Source organism: Aulonocara sp. 'chitande type north' Nkhata Bay, linkage group LG7 (assembly GCF_057382095.1).
Source record: "Aulonocara sp. 'chitande type north' Nkhata Bay isolate Kocher_YH1m ecotype deep benthic linkage group LG7, A_spYH_male_GT1.1, whole genome shotgun sequence".
Classification (NCBI taxonomy): domain Eukaryota; kingdom Metazoa; phylum Chordata; class Actinopteri; order Cichliformes; family Cichlidae; genus Aulonocara; species Aulonocara sp. 'chitande type north' Nkhata Bay.
The window spans coordinates 33,327,062-33,350,399 of NC_141350.1; the positions used below are offsets into that span (position 1 = coordinate 33,327,062).

At 40.7% G+C, this 23,338-nt stretch overlaps 1 protein-coding gene across 1 annotated transcript in view; it reads right to left on the reverse strand.

Moving 5' to 3' along the window:
- rab27b (RAB27B, member RAS oncogene family) overlaps positions 1–22,597 on the reverse strand; it is an 87,438-nt gene extending 64,841 nt beyond the window's left edge. Inside the window, exon 1 of the mRNA XM_086300102.1 lies at positions 22,320–22,597. The gene's annotated coding sequence lies outside the window, so the exon portion shown is untranslated. The remainder of the gene's footprint in view (positions 1–22,319) is intronic.
- Between the last annotated feature and the right edge of the window lie 741 nt (positions 22,598–23,338).

A 23,338-nucleotide genomic window follows, 5' to 3' on the forward strand; every position in this document is an offset into this window, starting at 1 on the left:
CAGTAGGACTGGGAGTTGAGCTTGACTCCATCTTCAACCCGAAAAGGCCCCACAAGCTCATCTTTGATGATACCAGCCCAAACCAGTACTCCACTTCCACCTTGCTGGCGTCTGAGTCGGACTGGAGCTCTCTGCCCTTTACCAATCCAGCCACGGGCCCATCCATCTGGCCCATCAAGACTCACTCTCATTTCATCAGTCCATAAAACCTTAGAAAAACCAGTCTTGAGATATTTCTTGGCCCAGTCTTGACGTTTCAGCTTGTGTGTCTTGTTCAGTGGTGGTCGTCTTTCAGCCTTTCTTACCTTGGCCATGTCTCTGAGTATTGCACACCTTGTGCTTTTGGGCACTCCAGTGATGTTGCAGCTCTGAAATATGGCCAAACTGGTGGCAAGTGGCATCTTGGCAGCTGCACGCTTGACTTTTCTTAGTTCATGGGCAGTTATTTGGCGCCTTGGTTTTTCCACACGCTTCTTGCGACCCCGTTGACTATTTTGAATGAAACGCTTGATTGTTCGATGATCACGCTTCAGAAGCTTTGCAATTTTGAGACTGCTGCATCCCTCTGCAAGATATCTCACTACTTTTGACTTTTCTGAGCCTGTCAAGTCCTTCTTTTGACCCATTTTGCCAAAGGAAAGGAAGTTGCCTAATAATTATGCACACCTGATATAGGGTGTTGATGTCATTAGACCACACCCCTTCTCATTACAGAGATGCACATCTACACATCTACAGATGCACATAATATGCTTCATTGGTAGTAGGCTTTCAAGCCTATACAGCTTGGAGTAAGACAACATGCATGAAGAGGATGATGTGGACAAAATACTCATTTGCCTAATAATTCTGCACTCCCTGTAGACTTCAGCCGAGATCTTGGCTGAACCAGGAGTAACTGAGTAGATGATTTTAGTGCTCTAGCGGGAATGTATGGACTAAGGAGTTCAATAAAAGGTAGCTTGTGGCTGTGTTGTTGATCATTTTAAAAGTAAGCAGCAGTATTTTAAACTGGATGCGGTATTTAATGGGTAGCCAGTGCAGGTCAGTTAGAACAGGGGTAATAGAGGCAAACCTCCCCGTGCTGCCGCGTTTTGAACAGTTTGCAGTTTATTAAGAAGGGGCAGAATGAAGACCGAAATAAAGGGAGTTGCAGTAGTCCAGCCTAAAGGTCACAAAGGCGTGAACAAGCTTTTCCAGGTCCTTATGCAGAACATAATGCCTAGCCTTAGAAATGAGACGTAGTTGGTAGAAACTAGATCTAACTACAGCGGACACTTGTTTATCAAATTTAAATGAGCTGTCCAGCAACACGCCCAAATTGCTAACAGTGTCAGAGAGGGAGCTGGCAAGGGAACCAAAGGCATCACGAAGTTGACCGCGAGGAATATTACTATCAAATACCACGATTTCAGTTTTCTTATCATTTAAGATAAGAGTCTCCTAAGAGCCATTCTTTGACCTCACACATGCACTCTCGAAAGCAGTGCAGAGACAGAGGAGGATCATCAGCTAGTTCAAAGTAGATCTGTATATCGTCAGCATAACAGTGAAAAGCAATATTGTATTTCTCAAAGATTGCACCTAGAGGGAGAAAATATACAGCGAGACGAGAATAGGGCCCAGCACAGATCCTTGAGGCACGCCACAGCAGACAGGTGCAGCGGAGGAGGAACAGGTGCCCAGGTTGACCGAGAAGGACCTATTGGAGAGGTATGATTTAAACCAATCAAGGCGACACCTCTAATGCCTACAGTATGCTCAAGCCTCACTAATAAGATGTTGTGATCCACCATGTCAAAAGCAGAGGATAAACTTGAGGGGGTAGGGACAAATAAGTAAATACTTCAGCCTACTCCTTTTCAAACAAATAATGGAATGATATTTTGTAATGATTGTGAAGGCACATGTTTGAAATGTTTGAAATAAAAATGAACTGAACTAAATCCAATAGAACTAGGACCGCAGAGCGTCCAGTATCAGCAATTAGAAGAAGATCATTAAGGACCCTAAGCAACGCTGTTTCAGTGCTGTGACGTGGTTTAAAGGCAGACTGGAATTTATCAATAATGTAATTCACATCCAAATAAGCCTGGAGTTGTAAAAGAACCATCCTCTCAAGAATTGTATACAGGAACGGGAGCTTAGAGGTCGGTCTGGATAATGCGCCCTCCATCAAAACAATAATGATTCAGAGATGGTTTTAGGAGCACAACAATGAGTTTGAGGTGTTGTCCTGGCCTCCAAGTTCTCCAGATCTCTGTCCAATCAAGCATTTGTGGGATGTGCTGGACAAACAAGTTTGCTCCATGGAGGCATCACTTTGCATCTTATAGAGCTTAAAGGATCTGTTGCTAACATCTTGGTGCCAGATATCACAGCACACTGCCAGGGTTCTAGTGGAGTCAACAGGTCAGAGGCATGGACTTTTTGGTAGCAAAAGGGGAACCAACATAATGTTAGACACGGGGCAGTTATTGTGTTATTCTGAAATGTTACCCTTTTGTTTGAGACAGCTGTCATTGCCACTTCAAAATCAACTAAAATTAACTAATGTAACTAATGTTATACCTTGTAGTGATGTTAGCAAGCTACTCATTACCCATCCTAATATTTCAATCCGCATCCTCTCAAGAAAAGATAATGTTAATAATTTAAATAAACTGTCTGCCACCATTATGGTAGTGATTGAAAACAACTTTAATAACTTTCAAACCTTAACGAAAAAGGAGCTTATGTATGGTAACGTGACATCCCCAATTGCAAGATGTTGACCAAGCATCTACCCACTCCAAAGGAAAAGATCTCCTACCCTCCTCTGTCCTTCAACCATTCAGCGTTCCTGTGTCTGCACAGTATTAGGCAAGTGGTTTAATCTTATAGTTTATTGGTATATATAATTTATATCAGCTGAAACATTGCCCCGAATAGTGACTATTCGAAAAAGAAAGAAAACAAAAAACAAAAACAAACTTCAATTCTTAGCCATTCTCACTCCAAATACAAACATCCCATTGTTCTTGCTGACAGAAAACAAATTCTAGTGGGAAAATACTCAATCTTGGCACAAATATACTATCAAACTGGCTTCTGTCTTTGCAGAGGTGCAAAGTAATGTTTGGCAATTTGCAGGTCGTAGTAGCGCCCCAATTTTAACCGCAAAGTGATGAAGTAGGAGGTGAAACAGAACTACTCAAGTTGAAATGAAGAACGCGACATGCCGCCTGACAGCAGGAATGCTACATCAGGCTCCAGATTCATTAAATTATTGATAAGAACCAATTGCTGTGGCAGGATATTGCTGTATTTGCATACAACCTCAATTTTTCTTAGATTATGATTAATATATTGTTGTTTACACTTAGAGTGAAATAATTATTATTGCAGAAGGCTAAGTGAAGTGTGCTGTTCATATTTAACTACATATCTACTATTTATTATGGCTAAGACTCCGTGATATGACTGAATCATTACCATGACCTTAAAGACAATTTTCTGATATATAGCACCATGAAAGAAACACAGTAAGCAATTATGCTTCACAGATTTATTTCTTGCAAGCTTGCAGGGAGGTCATTTGATTCATAACCACAGCAGCTTGCACTTAAGCTTGGGAGAATACAAACTTGCAGTAAGCACAGATGTCCAAGCAAGCAAGCAAGCACGCACGCACGCACGCACGCACGCACGCACGCACGCACGCACGCACGCACACACACAGAGTGATATTTCTGTGAATACCCTACATCCACTGCTGCGGGTTACATTCATTATTAATAGGCTTCAATTAGTTTGTAATCTGCTTCTTCCTTTTACAGCAAAGATTCAGGCTGCTTAGCTGTCAAATACAGACTCTGAAAACATTGAAGAATAAATAAAATTAAGCATAAAACATTTAAAACATTGTGATGTATCAGAATGTGAATATCATGTCTGCCAAAGGTTCACAAAAAACAAAGTGATGTTTTGTTTTTGTTCTTATTCTAAACCAAGAGCAATTTTCCAGCTAGAACCAGCACCACATTGCACTGATCCATCAGGATGACTTGCTTCCCAGCTTATCAGTTCCTTTCATCAATTCTGGTATGTTTTTCAAACAAGTTGCCATCACAAAAATAACAATGTCAGACTCAAAGCAAGTTTTTTTGCACACCCGAGTTACCTACATGCTTTTTTCCTACTCCATTTATGAACTTCGTTCTGATTCAAAGATGGTTGGCTTGAGGCTGAAAATCTGTGTAGACCTACTTTTTTCTACATTTAAAGCTGAATAGGAATCACTAGTGAAACTGATAAAGAAAGAAACCTAAAGAGAATTGATACTAGCACTGGTATGGGAAAAAAAAAAAAAGTCCTGTTTAAGGTAGCCTTAAATTAAAATGTATATTAATTATCTTAGTTTATTAGCCAGTAGGTTAGCCAAACATCCAAATTTCGCTTTTGTGGATAGTTGAATCAAACTATATTTATGTGCATGCTTCATGTCAAGGGGTTTGTCTTTCAGCATTGATGTTATCTCTTATCACAGGAAACTAAAGCTGAGCTGCTGTTCAAACAGCACATCCACCGACAAAAGGCGCAAACAGAATTAAGCATTAATGTGACGTAGGCCACACTGGGACATGAATTATGGTTAATAACATTCACATAAAATAACAAACTAACCATTTTGAGACTTTTTTTTTTTGATAAAACATGTTAGCCTAACAGCAGGTTACAAATAAACATATTAGCCAACTTAGTGGTTTCTTTGGATGATTCGCTTTGATGCAACTGTCTTCTGATTGGATGCCACTCGCAACAAAACATCACAATCTAAGGAATGTGTGGCTTTTGTGTTCATGGCCTGAGCCGTGATGGACATTTAACGTTGTACAAATGTTGTTGTCACTTATGAGGACTAAAAATTCAGATTTCATAAAACAGAATCTTCAGCAGGCCATATTTACAGTCTCTTCTATAGCAAATTATTTTCTGGAAAAATGTCTCATAAATTCCAGCAAGTGTTTAAGACATTAACAAGTAGGCTGTAATAGGCAAGGTGACAGTGTGAAAGGTGAAGATTTAACTAGCACCTTGTTCAGTTGTTTTTGTTTTGTTTTTTAAACTACATCATTTATTCTGGTGCCAGTATGCATAAGCAAAAACAATAGGTAGCAATGAATTTAATTTCTTCTTCATAAGCTTGGTTTGTTGACTAATGAGAAGGAAAATCGGCTCCAGTTAAAATTTCAAGGCAATTCTTGGACGATTTAGATTCTACACTCATTTTTAATCATCTTCTGGCTCAATTTAGCTGTGTCATTAAAGAAAGATAAATCCAAATTTTCAGAAGTGTCCTACTGAAGTGCCAAAACTGACATCTTTTCCTCCCACATAGTCACAAGGGGGGAAAGACAGAGGGAGAGAGAGAAGAAAAAAAAAAAAAGAAAAAAAAAGATGGCACCCAATCACAAAATGTCAAAGCAGCAGAGTTTAATAAAGAACCACTCTGCAGGCCTGACTTCTGCCTGTCAAAGTGGAGAGAGCAGGGAGGCAATATATTAAAAAAAAAAAAAAAGTGCAGAAAAATCAAAATGTCAAGGTTTCCCCCAAAACAAGAGGACATTAAAAATGCTTTCTAGGCCTTCTGCTTCCAGGTGCCCACATCGCTGAGTCAAAGTCTGATTGGTGCAAAGACTAAAGGGGAAAAAAAAAAAAAAAAAAAAAAAAAAAAAAAAATCCCTACCTGCCAAGCATGCTATAGGAAGAAAAAGGAAAAAAAAAGAAAAAAAAGAAGCCCTTGTTTGACAGACAGGCGTGTATAGGAAGAAGAACAGAAAAGAGAAAGGCAGAGGAGGGTTGTCAGAGGATAATTTAGCCTCAGACTTTCAAGCAGCAAATCAACACAGTCTATCACATGAAAGACATAAAGAAGCAAAGAAAGAACAAATGAAAGAGACAAAGAAAAGTGGAGATTGTGTTTAGTCCCACGAGCATCCTTGGCAGTGCCACATTTCTCCTTTCTTTATGGTTTATTAATTCATGGTCAGTTGATCTACCAAAAAATAAAAAAATAAAAAAAATAAAAAAATGACCTCAGCTCTCTGGCTCCCTTGTTGATTATGATGCTTTCATCTTCTAATAAGTATTAAATAATGTTCACATGTGCAGTGATTATTATGAAACATAATAAGCAGCAAGCAGCGTGAGGTCTAAAAAAAGAAGTGCTGCTCTGAATATAAAACATGGACATAGGCTCTTTCTGAAGACTGAGCACATTCACTCTAATGGCCAGCAGGAGGCGACTCCTTGGCCACATCCCTAGGTGCACAGGTATTTTGGCAAACCTAGCCTTTTCTATGCATTTTGGCTTTCGTCCACACATAAACAGCTTTTTGGATGACTCAAAACTGAGCTTCTGGAAAAACTCCTTCAAAAGTGAAGACTTTAGGAAAAAAACAAACATGTTTTTGCATTTACATGCAGACAACATCAAAGGTGTTCTAGCAAAAGTCACTGGTGTTCATCTTTATCTTCAATTCACGTCAGACTGTGTGCCATATAATTGTTTGTTGCACTACATTTCTTCAAGGTTAGGCTTATATTGCCACCTGTTGCTTTGGAGATGTTTTTTAGATGAACTTTGGGGGGGGAATGACCTTTCTTGTGATCTGTGACCTTAGCAGAAGCATTTGGGCTGGGTTTATGATCTTTATCAATGGTTTCATATCACAGTCTATTTAATAAGATATGACTTTCATTTTGGACTGAAGCTTTACCTACATATGTGGTTGCAGTACTGTCACAATGCCACAGCTACAATGGCTTCATGGTGTTATGCTTAAGCCCTGAATGTCTTTATCTTTAAATTAATGCTAGAAGTATTAATTATTGTTTAACCTGCAAAATTATTTCACAATTAATTGAATAATCAGCCAAAATTAGCGAGATGCTACCTGGTCTCATGGGTGGAAGCCACAACGCAAGCTCAGAGAAACAACACCTATACAGGGAGTGCAGAATTATTAGGCAACTTAAAAAAAACAAAATATATACCCATTTCAATTATTTATTTTTACCAGTGAAACCAATATAACATCTCCACATTCACAAATATACATTTCTGACATTCAAAAACAAATCAGCGACCAATATAGCCACCTTTCTTTGCAAGGACACTCAAAAGCCTGCCATCCATGGATTCTGTCAGTGTTTTGATCTGTTCACCATCAACATTGCGTGCAGCAGCAACCACAGCCTCCCAGACACTGTTCAGAGAGGTGTACTGTTTTCCCTCCTTGTAAATCTCACATTTGATGATGGACCACAGGTTCTCAATGGGGTTCAGATCAGGTGAACAAGGAGGCCATGTCATTAGTTTTTCTTCTTTTATACCCTTTCTTGCCAGCCACGCTGTGGAGTACTTGGACGCGTGTGATGGAGCATTGTCCTGCATGAAAATCATGTTTTTCTTGAAGGATGCAGACTTCTTCCTGTACCACTGCTTGAAGAAGGTGTCTTCCAGAAACTGGCAGTAGGACTGGGAGTTGAGCTTGACTCCATCTTCAACCCGAAAAGGCCCACAAGCTCATCTTTGATGATACCAGCTCAAACCAGTACTCCACCTCCACCTTGCTGGCGTCTGAGTCGGACTGGAGCTCTCTGCCCTTTACCAATCCAGCCACGGGCCCATCCATCTGGCCCATCAAGACTCACTCTCATTTCATCAGTCCATAAAACCTTAGAAAAACCAGTCTTGAGATATTTCTTGGCCCAGTCTTGACGTTTCAGCTTGTGTGTCTTGTTCAGTGGTGGTCGTCTTTCAGCCTTTCTTACCTTGGCCATGTCTCTGAGTATTGCACACCTTGTGCTTTTGGGCACTCCAGTGATGATGTTGCAGCTCTGAAATATGGCCAAACTGGTGGCAAGTGGCATCTTGGCAGCTGCACGCTTGACTTTTCTTAGTTCATGGGCAGTTATTTGGCGCCTTGGTTTTTCCACACGCTTCTTGCGACCCCGTTGACTATTTTGAATGAAACGCTTGATTGTTCGATGATCACGCTTCAGAAGCTTTGCAATTTTGAGACTGCTGCATCCCTCTGCAAGATATCTCACTACTTTTGACTTTTCTGAGCCTGTCAAGTCCTTCTTTTGACCCATTTTGCCAAAGGAAAGGAAGTTGCCTAATAATTATGGACACCTGATATAGGGTGTTGATGTCATTAGACCACACCCCTTCTCATTACAGAGATGCACATCACCTAATATGCTTCATTGGTAGTAGGCTTTCGAGCCTATACAGCTTGGAGTAAAACATGCATGACGAGGATGATGTGGACAAAATACTCATTTGCCTAATAATTCTGCACTCCCTGTATATCATGCGTAAGCCTCAGAGAACCATAGTGCCTCTTTAGTATAAGAATCGATGTTAGTCACAATCATTAACCCTTTAAGACCTACCATAGAACCAAGTTCGCCAGAGCTTATAATATATTTTTACATGCTGTGGAGCCATTTTTGGGAGCATTTCAAGTTGCTATACATCAATACAACCATTATAGCCCAAACTTTAATAATATGTCTGCATTAGGTGCATAGTAATTACATAAATTGCAAAAAAGTGCAATAAACTACAAAAAAATTGAAAATCGTTTTTGTTTTTTTAACATATATTTCTAGTTAGAGAAATTTAAGAGGCTTATCCCTCAAAACTGTAAATACAAAAAAGTTACACAAACTAGTTTCCCACCACAGGAAATTTATTTTGAGTGTCTTCATAGTTTTATTTTTGAAATACACCAATTTTTATATACTGCAGGAAAAACGAAAATAAATATTATAGTGCAAATTTGCAAAATAACAGCATATGCATCAAAATAAACTATTTCCAGCAGTGCAATATGAGTCTTAAGCATCCCAGAAACGACACAGAAAGTCATAAAGTCAAACATAACTTTTTAAAACACATAACAAGTAAAACACAAGCTCATAAGGCCCCGATCGTAAAAAACTACATTTCCGCAAAATGACGTCACTTCCGGTTTCGGGCAGGTCATGCGGTCATGTGATAGTTCGCGCTGATGGACGTAGGAAGTGTTACAAACAGCTGATGGATCGGCGAAGCGTGTTTCTGGAATATCATGTTTTTGTTGCTGCAAGTGATTTTTATGCAGTTTTTGCAAAGCTATATGTGGAAGGAAACTGTGACCTAGGACAAGCTGATGGCATAAGATGTAAGTACAACTCCTCCAGTTTCATATGCAAAAAAAATTATTGCGCTAGCTTACTTGGTTGCAGAGCTACCCGGATTTAAAAATAGTTACGCAAAACAGAGCGTGCCCGCTCCGATCGGCTGTAAAGGGTTAAAAACGGCAGTACCCAGCAAGGAGTTCCCCATCATGAGAAGTTGTAATCCTGGTATTTATGAGCAAGGATAAAAGTGGCAGCTGCAAGGAGAAAATGTACCGCCGAGCTGATTTACTGTCCAGAAGAGCAGTCTTCATTATTGATTCTTCTGTGCTTTCAGATCCTGCAGTCAGCCAAAGATTTCCTGTTCTTACCCTTTCAGTCTGTACAGCCTCCATCTCTCTGCCTAAAGCAGAGAAAAACTTTTTTTGGGCTGTATTTTAATGTGTTAGGAGGAGAGCTGACCAGCAAGTCAGTCCGGCACTAAACACTGTCACCAATAATTCAGCTTTTGCAGTCAGGACCATATATTTGGACGATGGCAATAGTTCCAGATTTTGACCTCTTTACACCACCGTGAAAATTGGATAAAAATTGAGCAACTAAGATGTGACTGAAGAAAAGTCATAACCCTGAAAAGTAAACTGAAAACTGATAAGTGTTACAGCCAGATGTGGCCTGCTCTCTATTCATTTAGAGGAAATTAAGGAGATAAAAATCGCATCTGGAACCTTTAAGTAGGGCTGCTCGATTATGGCAAAAATGATAATCACGATTATTTTCACTGAAATTGAGATCACGATTATTTGACGATATTTATTTAACCCTTTAAGACCTACTATAGAACCAAGTCCACCAGAGCTTATATTATTATTTTTTTTTTTTTTTTTTTTTTACATGCTGTAGTGCCATTTGTGGGAGCATTTCAAGTTGCTATACATCAATACAACTGTTATAGCCCATATTTTAATAATATGCATGCATTAAGTCCATAGTAATTACATAAATTGCAAAAAAGTGCAATAAACTACAAAAAAAAATTGAAAATCGCTTTTGATTTGTTTACATATATTTCTACTTGGAGAAATTTAAGAGGTTTATCCCTCAAAACTTTAAATACAATAAAGTTGCAAAAAATAGTTTACAACAACAGGAAATTTATTTTGAGTGTCTTCATAGTTTTATTTTGGAGATACAGCAATTTTTATATACTGCAGGAAAAACAAAAAACAATCCTATGATGCAAATTTGCAAAGAAAACAGCATGTGCATCATTTCACTGTGGGAAGTGTTACGAACAGCTGATAGGAACGGCAAAACGTGTTTCTGGAATATTATGTTTTTGTTCCTGCAAGCGCTTTTTATGCAATTTTTGCAAAGCTATATGTGGAACGAAACCGTGACCGAGGACAAGCTGATGGCATCAGATGTAAGTACAACTCCTCCGGTTTCATATGCAAAACAAATTATTGCGCTAGCTTACACGGTTCAGGTTCTACAGGGATTTAACAATAGTTACGCAAAACGGAGCGTGCTGCTCTGACCGGCTTTAAAGGGTTAACAATGACTTTAAAAAAATAATATAAAATAGTATGCAACACCACTGAAGTTTTTTTTTTTTAAACTCTTTTCAACCAACGGCAGTCACTCTCCAAATAACTTCTGCTTAGCTTTCCGAGCTTCCCTCGGGTCCTCTTAATCAGCGGTCTCCAACCTTTTTTGCGCCACGGACCGGTTTATGCCCGACAATATTTTCACGGACCGGCCTTTAAGGTGTCGCGGATAAATGAGGGAGGGGCTAATAATCGGCTCAGTCATTTTTAATGATCGTTGAAAGCCCAGATCGTAATCGTGATTAAAATTCGATTAATTGAGCAGCCCTACCTTTAAGTGTTGAATCTGTATCAGATCGCTGTTCATCTCAATAGAGAAGACTCACAGGTTCCACACTTAAGAAAATAAACCTTGCAGCAGTTTGTGCAGTTACTTAAATTTTTCTGGTGAGGACAATATTGTAAAAAAAATATATATATATTTTTTTTTAAATAGCATTGTTCAGATATTATGAGATTCTTTGTATGTATGGTAGTCCATGTTTGGCATCCCATGCCTTTGAAATCCTCCTCTCTCATCCTGTTTATCCAGCTGTAAATTATACAGACTGACTGGCTGAACCGAGTGAGACCCTTGAGATCAAATCGTTAACCTGAATGTGTCACAGCATCTTTATCCTCAAACCAAAATACAACTCGAAAAACTACAGAGAGTTTAACTATACACAGGTTTGTGACTGGTCACTGGCACCAGTTTTCATTATTAACCAATTTACTGTTTTCTCTTTCATTTGTAAAGGCAATTTACCAGTTATTAAACTAACTGCATCAGTTAACAGTCTAACAACTGTGTTGATAATTGTAAAAATATGGCATTGTAGGGAGCGCTGTTTTGAATTTAATCAAGTGAGCTCAGTCAGTCACAAGAGAGAGAGGAAAAAAAATTTAAAAAAAAAAAAAAGAGAAAATGTTACGTTTCAAGGATGTTTTGAACCAAAAAGCAGATGTCTACATTCACTTGGGTCCCTGACAGCTGCTAAACAGTCACAATACAACAGCTGGAACAAATTTTAAAGTATAGCACATCCAACTCATGTCTTAATGGAAGACACATTAAACATTTGTTAATATGTCACCAAAGTAAAAACCAGCCTTCAGTTACTGATAATATTTCTCTGTGATAAAGCTATGAATACAGTAGGGGTGGGCGTTATAAACGGTATATGGTAGAAACGATATAAATTTGGCCAACGGTAGAGATTTTGACTATACCACTCTACCAGAAGCCTTGGATGAACCGGGATGTTCGTCTCCTCCTGAAAGCCCGCAAGACCTCCTTTAGGTCAGGAGATGCACACGCCTACAGTACAGCTAGGGCTAAGCTAAAGAGGGGTATCAAAAAAGCCAAACGCTATTACGAAAAGAAGGTAGAAGAAGACTTCTCCAACTCCAACTCCCGACGCATGTGCCAAGGACTCCAGACCATTACAGACTACAGGACCACCAAACCCTCCCCCGCATCCTCTGATGTCTCCTTCCTCAACGAGCTCAACAACTTTTATGCTTGTTTTGAGCGAGGGAATTCCAACAACTACAACCAAAGCAGACGTGACGCTGGACCACCACCCACTGACTCTCTCCCCCACTGATGTAGGAGTGGTGCTGAGCAGGATCAATGTCCACAAGGCTGTAGGTCCTGACGGCATCCCTGGGCGTGTTCTCAGAGCGTGTTCTGGGGAGCTTGCAGGAGTGCTGACAGACATATTCAACCTGTCCTTGGCCCACGCTGTGGTACCGGCCTGCTTCAAATCCACCTCCATCGTCCCGATACCCAAAAATTCCAACCCATCAAGCCTCAATGACTACCGCCCAGTAGCACTCACCCCCATCATCACTAAGTGCTTAGAGTAGCTGGTCCTAGCACACTTCAAATCCTGTCTCCCCCCACCCTGGACCCCCACCAATTCGCATACCGCCAGAACAGGAGCACAGAGGATGCAGTCTCCATCGCACTGCACTCTGTCCCCTCACACCTGGACAATAACAACACCTACGCCAGAATGCTGTTTACAGAGTTCATTTCAGCATTCAATACAATCCTCCCCTCACAACTCATCAGGAAACTGACAGACCTAGGCATCAGTTCCCTCATGTGTAACCGGCCCCAACATGTCCGGCTGGATAACCACTGCTCATCTACAATCACAATGAACACCGGTGTACCACAAGGCTGTGTGATGAGCCCTTTCCTCTACTCCCTATTTACCCATGACTGCAGACCTGCCGATGGTTCCAACATCATCATTAAGTTTGTAGATGACACCACGGTGATTGGCTTCATCAGTGACAACGATGAGGCCGCCTACAGGGAGGAGGTGGATCATCTGGCTGAGTGGTGCGACACAAACAACCTGCTGCTCAACACTGAGAAGACCAAGGAGCTCATCGTGGACTACAGGAGGAATGCTGACCCACATCCACCCATCCACATTAAGGGGACGGCTGTGGAGCGTGTGAGCAGCTTCAAGTTCCTGGGTGTCCACATCTCCGAGGATCTCATCTGGATGACCAACTGCTCCAAGCTGGTCAAGAAGGCTCACCAGCGCCTCTTCTTCCTGAGGAAGAACCACCTGTCCACAGACATCCTGGTGAACTTCTATTGTTGCACCATCGAGAGCATCCTGACCAACTGTATAACAGTCTGGTACGGGAACTGCTCTGCCTCGGACCGGAAGGCGTTGCAGAGGGTCGTGAAAACTGCCCAGCGCATCGCCGGGCAGGGATAGCTCAGTAGGTAGAGTGGTGGCCCCATGATCGGAAGGTCGGGGGTTCGACTCCACTGAACGGCTACCCTGAGGTACCCCTGAGCAAGGTACCGTCCCTACACACTGCTCCCAGGGCGCTGCACTGGTGGCTGCCCACTGCTTCACTGGGTGAATGGGTTAAATGCAGAGGAACTATTTCCCTATGGGGACTAACACATACACTTTACACTTCCTGCCATAAAGGAAATCTACAGGAAGCGGTGTCTGAAAAGGGCTGGGAAAATCATCAGAGACCCCAGTCACCCATCACATGGACTCTTCACCCTCCTGCCCTCTGGGAGGCGCTACAGGAGCCTCCGGACTAAGACCACCAGGTACCGGAACAGCTTCTTCCCCACAGCTGTCAGACTCCTCAACTCTGCCTCCTGATATCTGACCCACGTTAACACATGGACTGAACATACACACACCCACAATGGACAACTGTACCCTCAAACACACAATAATAACATGGACTGAACCACCACTCACAACCACCAGCACTTTATATAGCCTCTGTAGAAATTATCCACATATCTCACTTATCTTAACTGTCATTGTAACATACCTATAACAGACCCATTTCTGTAATATATCTATATACCTATATCGTTGCTAATATATATTTTGTAATATATCTATATCATGGCTAAAGCACTTCTGGATGGATGCAAACTGCATTTCGTTGTCTTGTACTTGTGACGTGTGCAATGACAATAAAGTTGAATTCTATTCTATCCTACCGCAATAGCGCATGTTGATGGTGTCATCAAGCTGCACCTGTTTTGGTCGAAAGCATTACAGCGGCTGCAAACAACATCTGCAAATTATGCCGGACGACAGTAATAGCAAAGAGATGAAGCACTTTTGGAATATGGGGAAAGCCAAAAACTGCCCTTTCTCCACTTCCGTACCATTGATTCATTAAAGCTGAATTCTCTCGCAGCTGCTCTATTCCCATGTTGCAATATTATTAATGACAAACCTCGTATTGTGGATGGATTATCTCAGTTGTTCTCCTGACTGAAGTTTGGTCAGTTTATAGCATCCTGCCATGCGATTACATTTGCTACCAGAAACCCTCACGTTAACCTTTAGCGAGTGGAAAAAAGTTAGCGTTCATCCTCCAGTTGCACTGTGCTAATGTTATACTAACGTAGCTGTTTTGCTAGCGATCACGTAGCACATCATTATATACCAGCTAGTCCAACTTCAATAACCCTACAAAAGTCACTTCATTAATGTCGGAAGTGATAGCAGAGCTGTACTTTAATTTTTTTCAGAAATCTCTCAGTCAGAACATGGCATATCATGTTTAGATGGAAACTAGCGAGCTAACTTCCTGTTAACTTCTAACTCTGTTAAATTTAATAACTTCTTTTGTCATGCATCCGTGGATATTAAACTTAATTGTTACACCTGGTAAAGCAGCAACACTGATCATTTTATTAAAGATGAAAGAATTTAGACAGTTTTTAACTCTCAGTGATGCTTCAGTGTTCGTTTGACTTTGGGACTTGAAGCGGACGGAGCTTTGGACCCAGATTACTCCACAAGGCTCCTGACTACGGCAGCCGTAATGCTCCGGAAATCCATCAAACGGTGCGGCTTTCAGATTTCTGCGCGCCGTGTACTACAGTAAGCGCAACCAGAATTCATACATAAGGCACTGTCGACTTTGAGAAAATGGGGAAAAAGTAAATAAAAAATTTTTTTTTAAAAAGTGTTATACAAAAGAAAAGACTATCGCGATATATATCGTTACTGCACACGCTTCAAATTATACCGTGATATGGATTTTAGGCCATATCGCCCAGCCCTAGAATACAGTCATTAAAACACCCAAGCAGAAAGATTAATCGCGTGTACGGCTTTAACAAACTATTAATTCAATTTCTGAATATGTTGATTTGTGTTTAATATGTGAACATTTTCAGTCTGTTTCAAACCACAGATCGGTGTTTAAACTCACCAGCATTTAAAATAATGGTCATGCTAACCAATATTAGCACTACTAAAACATCAAGCTAAAGAGCTAATGATTTTAAAAAAGGGGAAACTTAAATATTAGCAATATTAGCATAAGCGGGTTCCTATTCAGTAAAATACACTTGATTTACTTAATTATCAATTATATTTCTCAACACACAGCAATTTGGTGTTTTTGAGACACTGAAAACACAGAACTGTTTATACCAAGGTTAAGTAAAGCTAAACTAAAAACTAAAACTAGATGTGACAACACAAGTCACAAGTTTAGTAAACTAAAATAAGAGATTTTAAATGAAAAATAGACGTCATCACTGAAAAAAAGTGAAACTGAAATGATTTTGTGAACTTGAAAAACTAAATTAAAAATCAGTCAATGAAAAACAAAATTTAAAATAATTTATGAAGCTTTAAGCAGACAACCATTGGATAGGTTTAATGGGAGACAAGCATTTGTTTGTGTGTGCGCATGTGTGTGAGTGTTACCTCTTGACAACTTTCTTGCCACATTTGCCATTTTGCTTTGCCTTAATCCTCGAAACTTTGAGCCATCACCGATTCATGGATCCAGATAGAACATTTTTTCAGGCTGGCTGATCATTTCGATGATCATTTTGGTGGCATCTTCTTCAGTGGTTTTCTACACATTTTGTGCCCAAGCCACACCAAAAGGAAAGCCAAATGGCTTTTAGGCGTACTTTTTCAAATCTGCGCTTCACTGGTATCGAAATCGCCTGCATCAGCCTTATCAGACACTTTCACATAAAGCTGCCTCAACATTCTTTTAGGGTTTTACTCAGTAGGGATGTTTGGGTTCCTAGTGCCTCTTCAGTTTGCTTCCTACCATGATACCATCAGCTCCTCTCAGCAGATGATACACTTGGGCTGAGAGCTTTTCACTTCCAATAGACCAGTAGCTTCACAATGTTTTTTACTGACTGTTTGATTTTCCACTCATACATTTTCTATCCTCATGACCATCTCTCAGGGTCTTGATGTGTTACACTTTAATATTTTCGCCTCTTGAGTCACTGCACAAAAGAACATGGGTTCCTTATGACAAGGTTTTTTTTCTTTAACAGCTTGCAGGCTATTAACAAACGAGTGCCTGCAAAATACAGTACAGTAAATAAAAAGTTCCTTCATAACATTTTGTGCAATAATGTATGACAAAATCCCACGGTACACCTGGACTCGCGTCAAGGCAGACTAGTGTGCCATAACACTCCATTTGGGAACTGTTGTTGTACAACAATTTAAATGCCTTTTGAGTCAGTAATTAAAAGATAAAAATGTATACAGTGAAGGCAGGTTCGGCATCCCAAGGATATTTAACAGTAATCACTTTCAGCCCTGTGCTATCTGCACCTCAAGCCTTGCAGCCCTTTGGTGTGAGTCATTTAGTCTCTGATATGCAGCAGATGACTTATGCAAAGGAAGGTCCAGAGAACGAACTGGAATTCTAAAGTAAAAATAAAACTGAAGTGCTTCTGCGCATCATAAGCACATAAATTTGTGATAAATCACAGAGATACACTTAATTATCCATGACAGGTCTGGTGTGCCAGTCAGCTCTTTAACGCTGTAAAATAAACGTGGGATCTTTGGATCCAGCCAGCAATTGAGCTTCAACTCAACTCGATTATTTCTGCCAGGAAACATTTGTATAACTAAAAGTTAATTCTCCTGACAGACCATACTCTCAGGAAAGCCAACACGCAGACACCATGCTCGACCTGAAGAGGAGTGTTTCTGCAGCAAGGCCCTTGCTATCAAGTGGAAATCTTATCTATGCATTAATCATCTTAGGAAGGCTGAATCCTGCTGTTTCTGGTCGATACACTGCAGGTGGGTGGCAGGAGGAAGAAGAGGAGGAGAGGGAGGGAGTGACAGAGAGCCAGAAGAAAAGGGCAGAGTGGTTAGGGAGACTGTCTTGGAGGCAAAAGGTCACTGTGAATCATCACAGCAAAACACCTAACGTGAGCGCCCCTATTCTTCCCGGATAAACCTCAAAGGTACCAACTGCATTTTCAGACTTTAGAACGGAAGCTGCCAATACAACTCGGGAAATGGCATGAAACTTCCATAAGCCTGTATATCTTGAAATCGGTCTAATCCAACTGTGATTCCATATGATTGTTACCTCAGACCAGCAACACAGAAATTATGGAGGACCAGAGAAAACTGTTAGCCCTCAAGTTTTTTCAAAAGCAGGACAAACTGTAAGCTTCCACAGAAAACCCATCCAAGCACAAAGAACACTACAGATAGAAAGAAAGATCCAATATTTAAGTGCCTTAAACCAGCACTGCTTTTAACTGACACCAGGTGGCAATGCCTGTGGTTGGAAAGCGATTTCTGGTGCTATTAAAGCCTACAGGGAAACTGCTTTGACCTCACTGACTCTCTTGACTGCTGGTTGGCACTGTGCTGCCTCTTCAAATCTTAAATCTTAAAGTAGAGTTAGGAGTGAGAGATCCAGATCATGGAACCTGCAGATCTCTGCGATACCGCATCTTTGGTAAAACTGAAGATTTTGAGCGCCTGGGAACGAGAATAGTTTGATGTTGCATGAACCATAAAACAGCATTTATAGCCCAGCCTAGTTTGCAATGCACATTTCAGATGAGACTTTAAAATAAAGAGAAGTTAATGAAGGAGAGTACAAAACACAAACATGAAAAACCTGATTATTTATGACTTAACCCACTTTAAAAGCATTTCTGCTTCAGATTCAGTTGGGATGCTTTGTGAGTTTGCCCAGGTAAGAGAAACCATTTGTCCAAATTAGGATTTATTGACACCTTAAAAATTCCCACTGGACACTCCTCATGTTACTGACCCAGAAACTGTGATTAACAGGTGAGCAACCAGGTCACTGACAAGATGAATTTAAAGGTTTCTGCACACAAATCTACAGACCTCTATGCTTCAGATGCATTACTATACTTAGAAAAATAACACTATGCGTGTGTCCACAGAGAGTGTCAAATGGATTCGGGCTGGTTGATATGTTTAAGTTTTCCAGTCAGCTGCTGCGATCCCAATATCCAGAGATTACGACCATTTTTCAAAGACGACAACCACGGAAAAAACTTTATGGTACAAAAACATCTAATGTCACCAGTTTAGGATTATTATACACAGACCTAACCAAAGCACTCAGAAGGATGCCTTACAACCTCGAAATAATCAAGTGGCAACAGCACAGGCTTTTAAATGGGGAGGAAGTACAACCACACAGTTTTCTAAAATTGTTCTCAAACAAGAACTTTTCAGAAACGCTCACATTTTCTATTAAATGTTACCTGCTATTTATTTAGCAGGCTGAATTCTGAAAAGATCAGGCCATTAAATACAATAGGAAAAAAAAAAATAACCAAGCCTGCTGCTAGCAGCAGATAGCTTCACCGAAAAGTGTTCAACCCTAGCACTGAGTCTCATGGTGACAAAATTTCATGTCATGTGAGCTTCTTTAAGACAATGAAATGTGATGAGATTCTCTCTCTTACCTTTATTGTGACCTCATGTCTAAAGTCTGAATTGTTCATTTAAATCTTTATAACTGGATGATCGTCATAGATGCTGCTTGTGATCAAGAGGTTACGCCACAACTCGATAATGGAGCATGAAATAACAAGATGCCTCTAAACGCATGCAAGTTTGCTTTTACAACTCAGATGATCAATCTTTATATTTAACTCCGCTTCTGTCACAGACGAATTGCTGCACAAACGTGAAGTGTAACGCACGGGCTGTCATGTCATCTTCCCATGAACTGTAAAAGAGCCCCGTTTTACTCATATCCAGTAAATGGAATTTAACCATGTCCCATCTCAGAGCCTCCCTTTGTAGAAGTATATTTCATGCACCCACATGTCACACTGTGGCATTTCTGTGACTCACAGCTGATCTGGGGTCACATTTAGGGATTAATATTCAGTGAAATTCTATACGTAATTTACATTGCACATTTTACCCCTCAGCTGAATTACTGAAATCTAAGAAGGATTTTTAGCTAACAGACATACACAGGCATTGCTTGGCTTTGTTGAAGATTAAAAATTCACTGACCAGTTTTTCTGTATCAGTAGTTCACATCACAGCAGACCTGACAGCACAAGCAAAGAGCAACTTTTCCCTTCGCCTCATTCGTCTTTATTAATTTGTCTTTTTATGAAATTTGACCAAATGAATAGCAACTCTAAGGAAGCCGAGGCCTTTAGTGTGCACACTAACACCAGCACAGATAACAGGCCGGCAAGTCAGATGTTATTTGTAATTTCCATTATGAGCCTATCAGCAAGAAATCAGCTTGGATTCACTCTGCAGAAACAATAAAGCTGCCAGCAGCTCGGGGGATGCCGACCGCATTACCCATCCAATAAAGGCTGCTTCCGCTAATTACCTCTGCTCCTTCCATCTTTGTTTACAAACTGATTTATGAGTCAACAAAGACTCCAAGAAGAAAATACTCATTACTGTCACACCTCCTCATCTGTGTGTGGACATGAAATATCATTTTCAAATTAGGTGAATTTACCTGGATTTAAAGCAAATGAAAAAATTGTAATTGTTTGCATAGGCCAGCAAGACTTCTATTCCCTTTACCTTATTTAAATTATGCACATTGACAATGAGTAGGAGAGTCATTTTCATATTTTTGTTTAATAAGAAGATCTCCATTTGAGCCCTGGGAAGAGAAATGAATCTTTTGGGGTTGCATCAGGAAGGCGGAGGGTATAAAAGTCTGCATAATCAAAAATGCGGAGCCACCCACTGTGGGGACCCCTTGTGAATAGAGTACCCACTGAAAGTGGCTTCTAAATTATAGTAAAACTGAATATTAATTACCTCACCGGGACGTTTAACGCAGTTTGTCTGCGCTTGATTATGATGATATTGTTTCTATGCATGCTTCCATATCGACATTGAAACCTCGAGTCTGTTTCACAATGCATTGCAATTCATCACAGGTGGTTCTTTTCATACTCACCATTGTATCTTTTATGAAGAAGTGGGATGATGCTCCCTAGCAAACTGAAGAGAGGGTGCTTGTCTGCTTACCAGAGGGGCCGATGGCGCGATATGGCAGCCTCGCTTCTGTCAGTCTGCCCCAGGGCAGCTGTGGCTACAACTGTAGCTGCCTCCACCAGTGCGTGAATGTGAGAGTGAATGAATAATGGAATTGTAAAGCGCTTTGGGTGCCTTGAAAAGCGCTATATAAATCCAATCCATTATTATTATTATTATTATTATTACCTCAACTCCTTGACTGAATTTAAATAAAGTACCTACAATGTCAGGTTTCAGGACATTTAAACATCATCTGTAGCTCGTGTTCACACTGAGCTTGGGAAAACTGGATTCAGATTCATTGCTGCCTATAAATGGAACAAGCTCCAAAGAACTATTAAGCTGCATTCTCTGTAGGGTTTTACGTTTGTCTATCTGCAACTGTTCTTGTACGAGTTGGTCTTCATTTGTGTGTATAATGCATTTGTCCCTTAACTGTGCAGCTCTTTGTGTCAGTTTTTGAATGTTGCATGTGTATGTTTGTATGCAGTCCTCTCTTGAAAAAGAGATCTCAATCTTAGTTAGCTTACCTGTTAGGATTTAATAATAAAAGGCTAACCTTTATGTTTAAATTCCATTATGGAAAAAGAGAAATTTTACACAGAAGATAAAAGGTAAATGGACTGGTACTTATACATCACCTTGCTACTCTTGATCCCTTTGAGGCACTTTCTTACTACATGCATGATTACAGTGCAGCAGGCCAAAGGTAGGAGTACACTTTAGTTGAGGTCGCCAGTCGATCACACGCTGATATAATTCCCATAAAAATTTCTGATACCGATTCCTGCTGAGACTGTTGTTCTTCAGCTACAAGGGTACAATTAGATTTAAAGAAACACATTTCTAAATAATATTTCAGGGAGACAGAGGAGATGCAAACACATAACCTTCCAGTTAATAATGGCTGTTCCATGTTGATTCTAACAGGTAAATAATGCCAGGTTATCTTATACTTTCTGATTTTAGCTCATATTAATTTAAGGCCACCCTTACCTCTGACTGAGTGCCCCTGGCAAACAGAAGGTTTGAACAGCAGGTGGGTGAGGTTTCTGTGCTTACAGCCAAAAGTGACATCATACAGAGCCAAGAATAACTCATTAAAATAAACTTTCGGAAACAGAGTCTTCTATGCAGGCTACACCAAACTGTGGTTCGCTTTCTGGTGGCTTCAGCAGGCCACTGCTTTGTGGGAAAAAGAAAACAAACCCCACACATGAAAAGGTTCAAAGCAAACTGTTGCTGTAAAGTTGGAGCCGCACCGTTGTGCAAGACATCGCTTTATCTTTCGCATTTACCGGAAGCACAGCTTCAAACCTGAGGTTTAACGCAGCATTTCTGAATTTCACTCTCACACACCTGCCTGTCAGGTGAAGCAGCTATCACGTCACTTATTTGCACGTGCGTGAACACCCACGCAGACTCCAACTACGATCACAGTGCACGCGGACTCCAAAGAGGAAAATGCACGAGAGTCGTTTGCGTAAATGGCGTAGAGGTGCAGCGGGCTGATAACAGACTGTTGGTCTGGAGGCTGCAGACACTTTGCTCCTCAGCAGATCCTCCAGCAGCCCTGCGCCGGGGCTATGACTCATACCGCCTGCCTGCTACCGATGCTGGACACGACAAGTAACACGCACCGAACACCAACAAGCAAACACGCGTCTGCGCCAGGCACCAGCCGAGCCCGCAGGAAACATTCCGCTCTTTTCTTTTTGCCACTCACCTTTCTTTGACGTTACAGAAACAAACTCAGATCCTCCTCTCAGGTGTCTGCTTCTGCCTGGCCAGTTCGTCTCCTCCTCCTCCTCCGAGACGTCGCATCGCTCCCACAGTCCTGTTCGAGGGGTAAATCCGGGCAGAGATCAGCAGCCTGCCCGGAGCGCAGCGTGATGTCCCAGCGGGCTGTTTGTTGGAGCTACAGGCTGGGGACAGCTCGAGAGTACCTCTGAGAGTCCTGCGAGTCTGATGGATGTCGCACGGCTTCCTTTAGGGTGGAGAATAGACGATCGAGCTGCTTTCAGGGACTCTCTGTGACCTCGGATTTTTCATCTTTTTGGCTAAGACGTGCATCGATGTGCCCATACTGTGACTAAATATCAATAAGTTTTTGTGTTGATATTATTATGTGATATGTTCTATATAACAAGCACGTTATTGGTAGCGCACTCAATAATAAAAATACAACATATTAGTTTCATTATATGGAATGCCATTTATGCCAATTTAAAGACATAAATACACAATAAATATTAGGCAAATAATTCTGGAACTGTGCTATGAAAGTCCACTTTGATAATGCTGATATAAAAAGATACTTAAAGTGTACAAAAAATGCTTGTATGAATGGGTGTAAATAGGTGAACAAGGCAAAGAGCGCTCCAATAAAAGTAGAAAAGCACTACATAAAAACCAGTCCATTTACCGTACATTCAGTGCCTTCACACACACACACACGCATACCTTCATACATGTCACTACCAAGCACTTATGTGCAGAATCTCTCTCTCTCTCTCTCACACACACACACACACACACACACACACACACACACACACACACACACACACCTTCATACACCAAGTGACTTTTTGCACAATACTCCATCTTTTGCACATTTCTATTGTACTGTAGTGTAATTGTACATTGCACTTTATGTAGTTCTGCGTTGATTGTGTCTTATATGTCATATGTAGCACAATGGTCTTGGAGGAACGCTGTCTCGTTTCACTGTGTACTGTACCA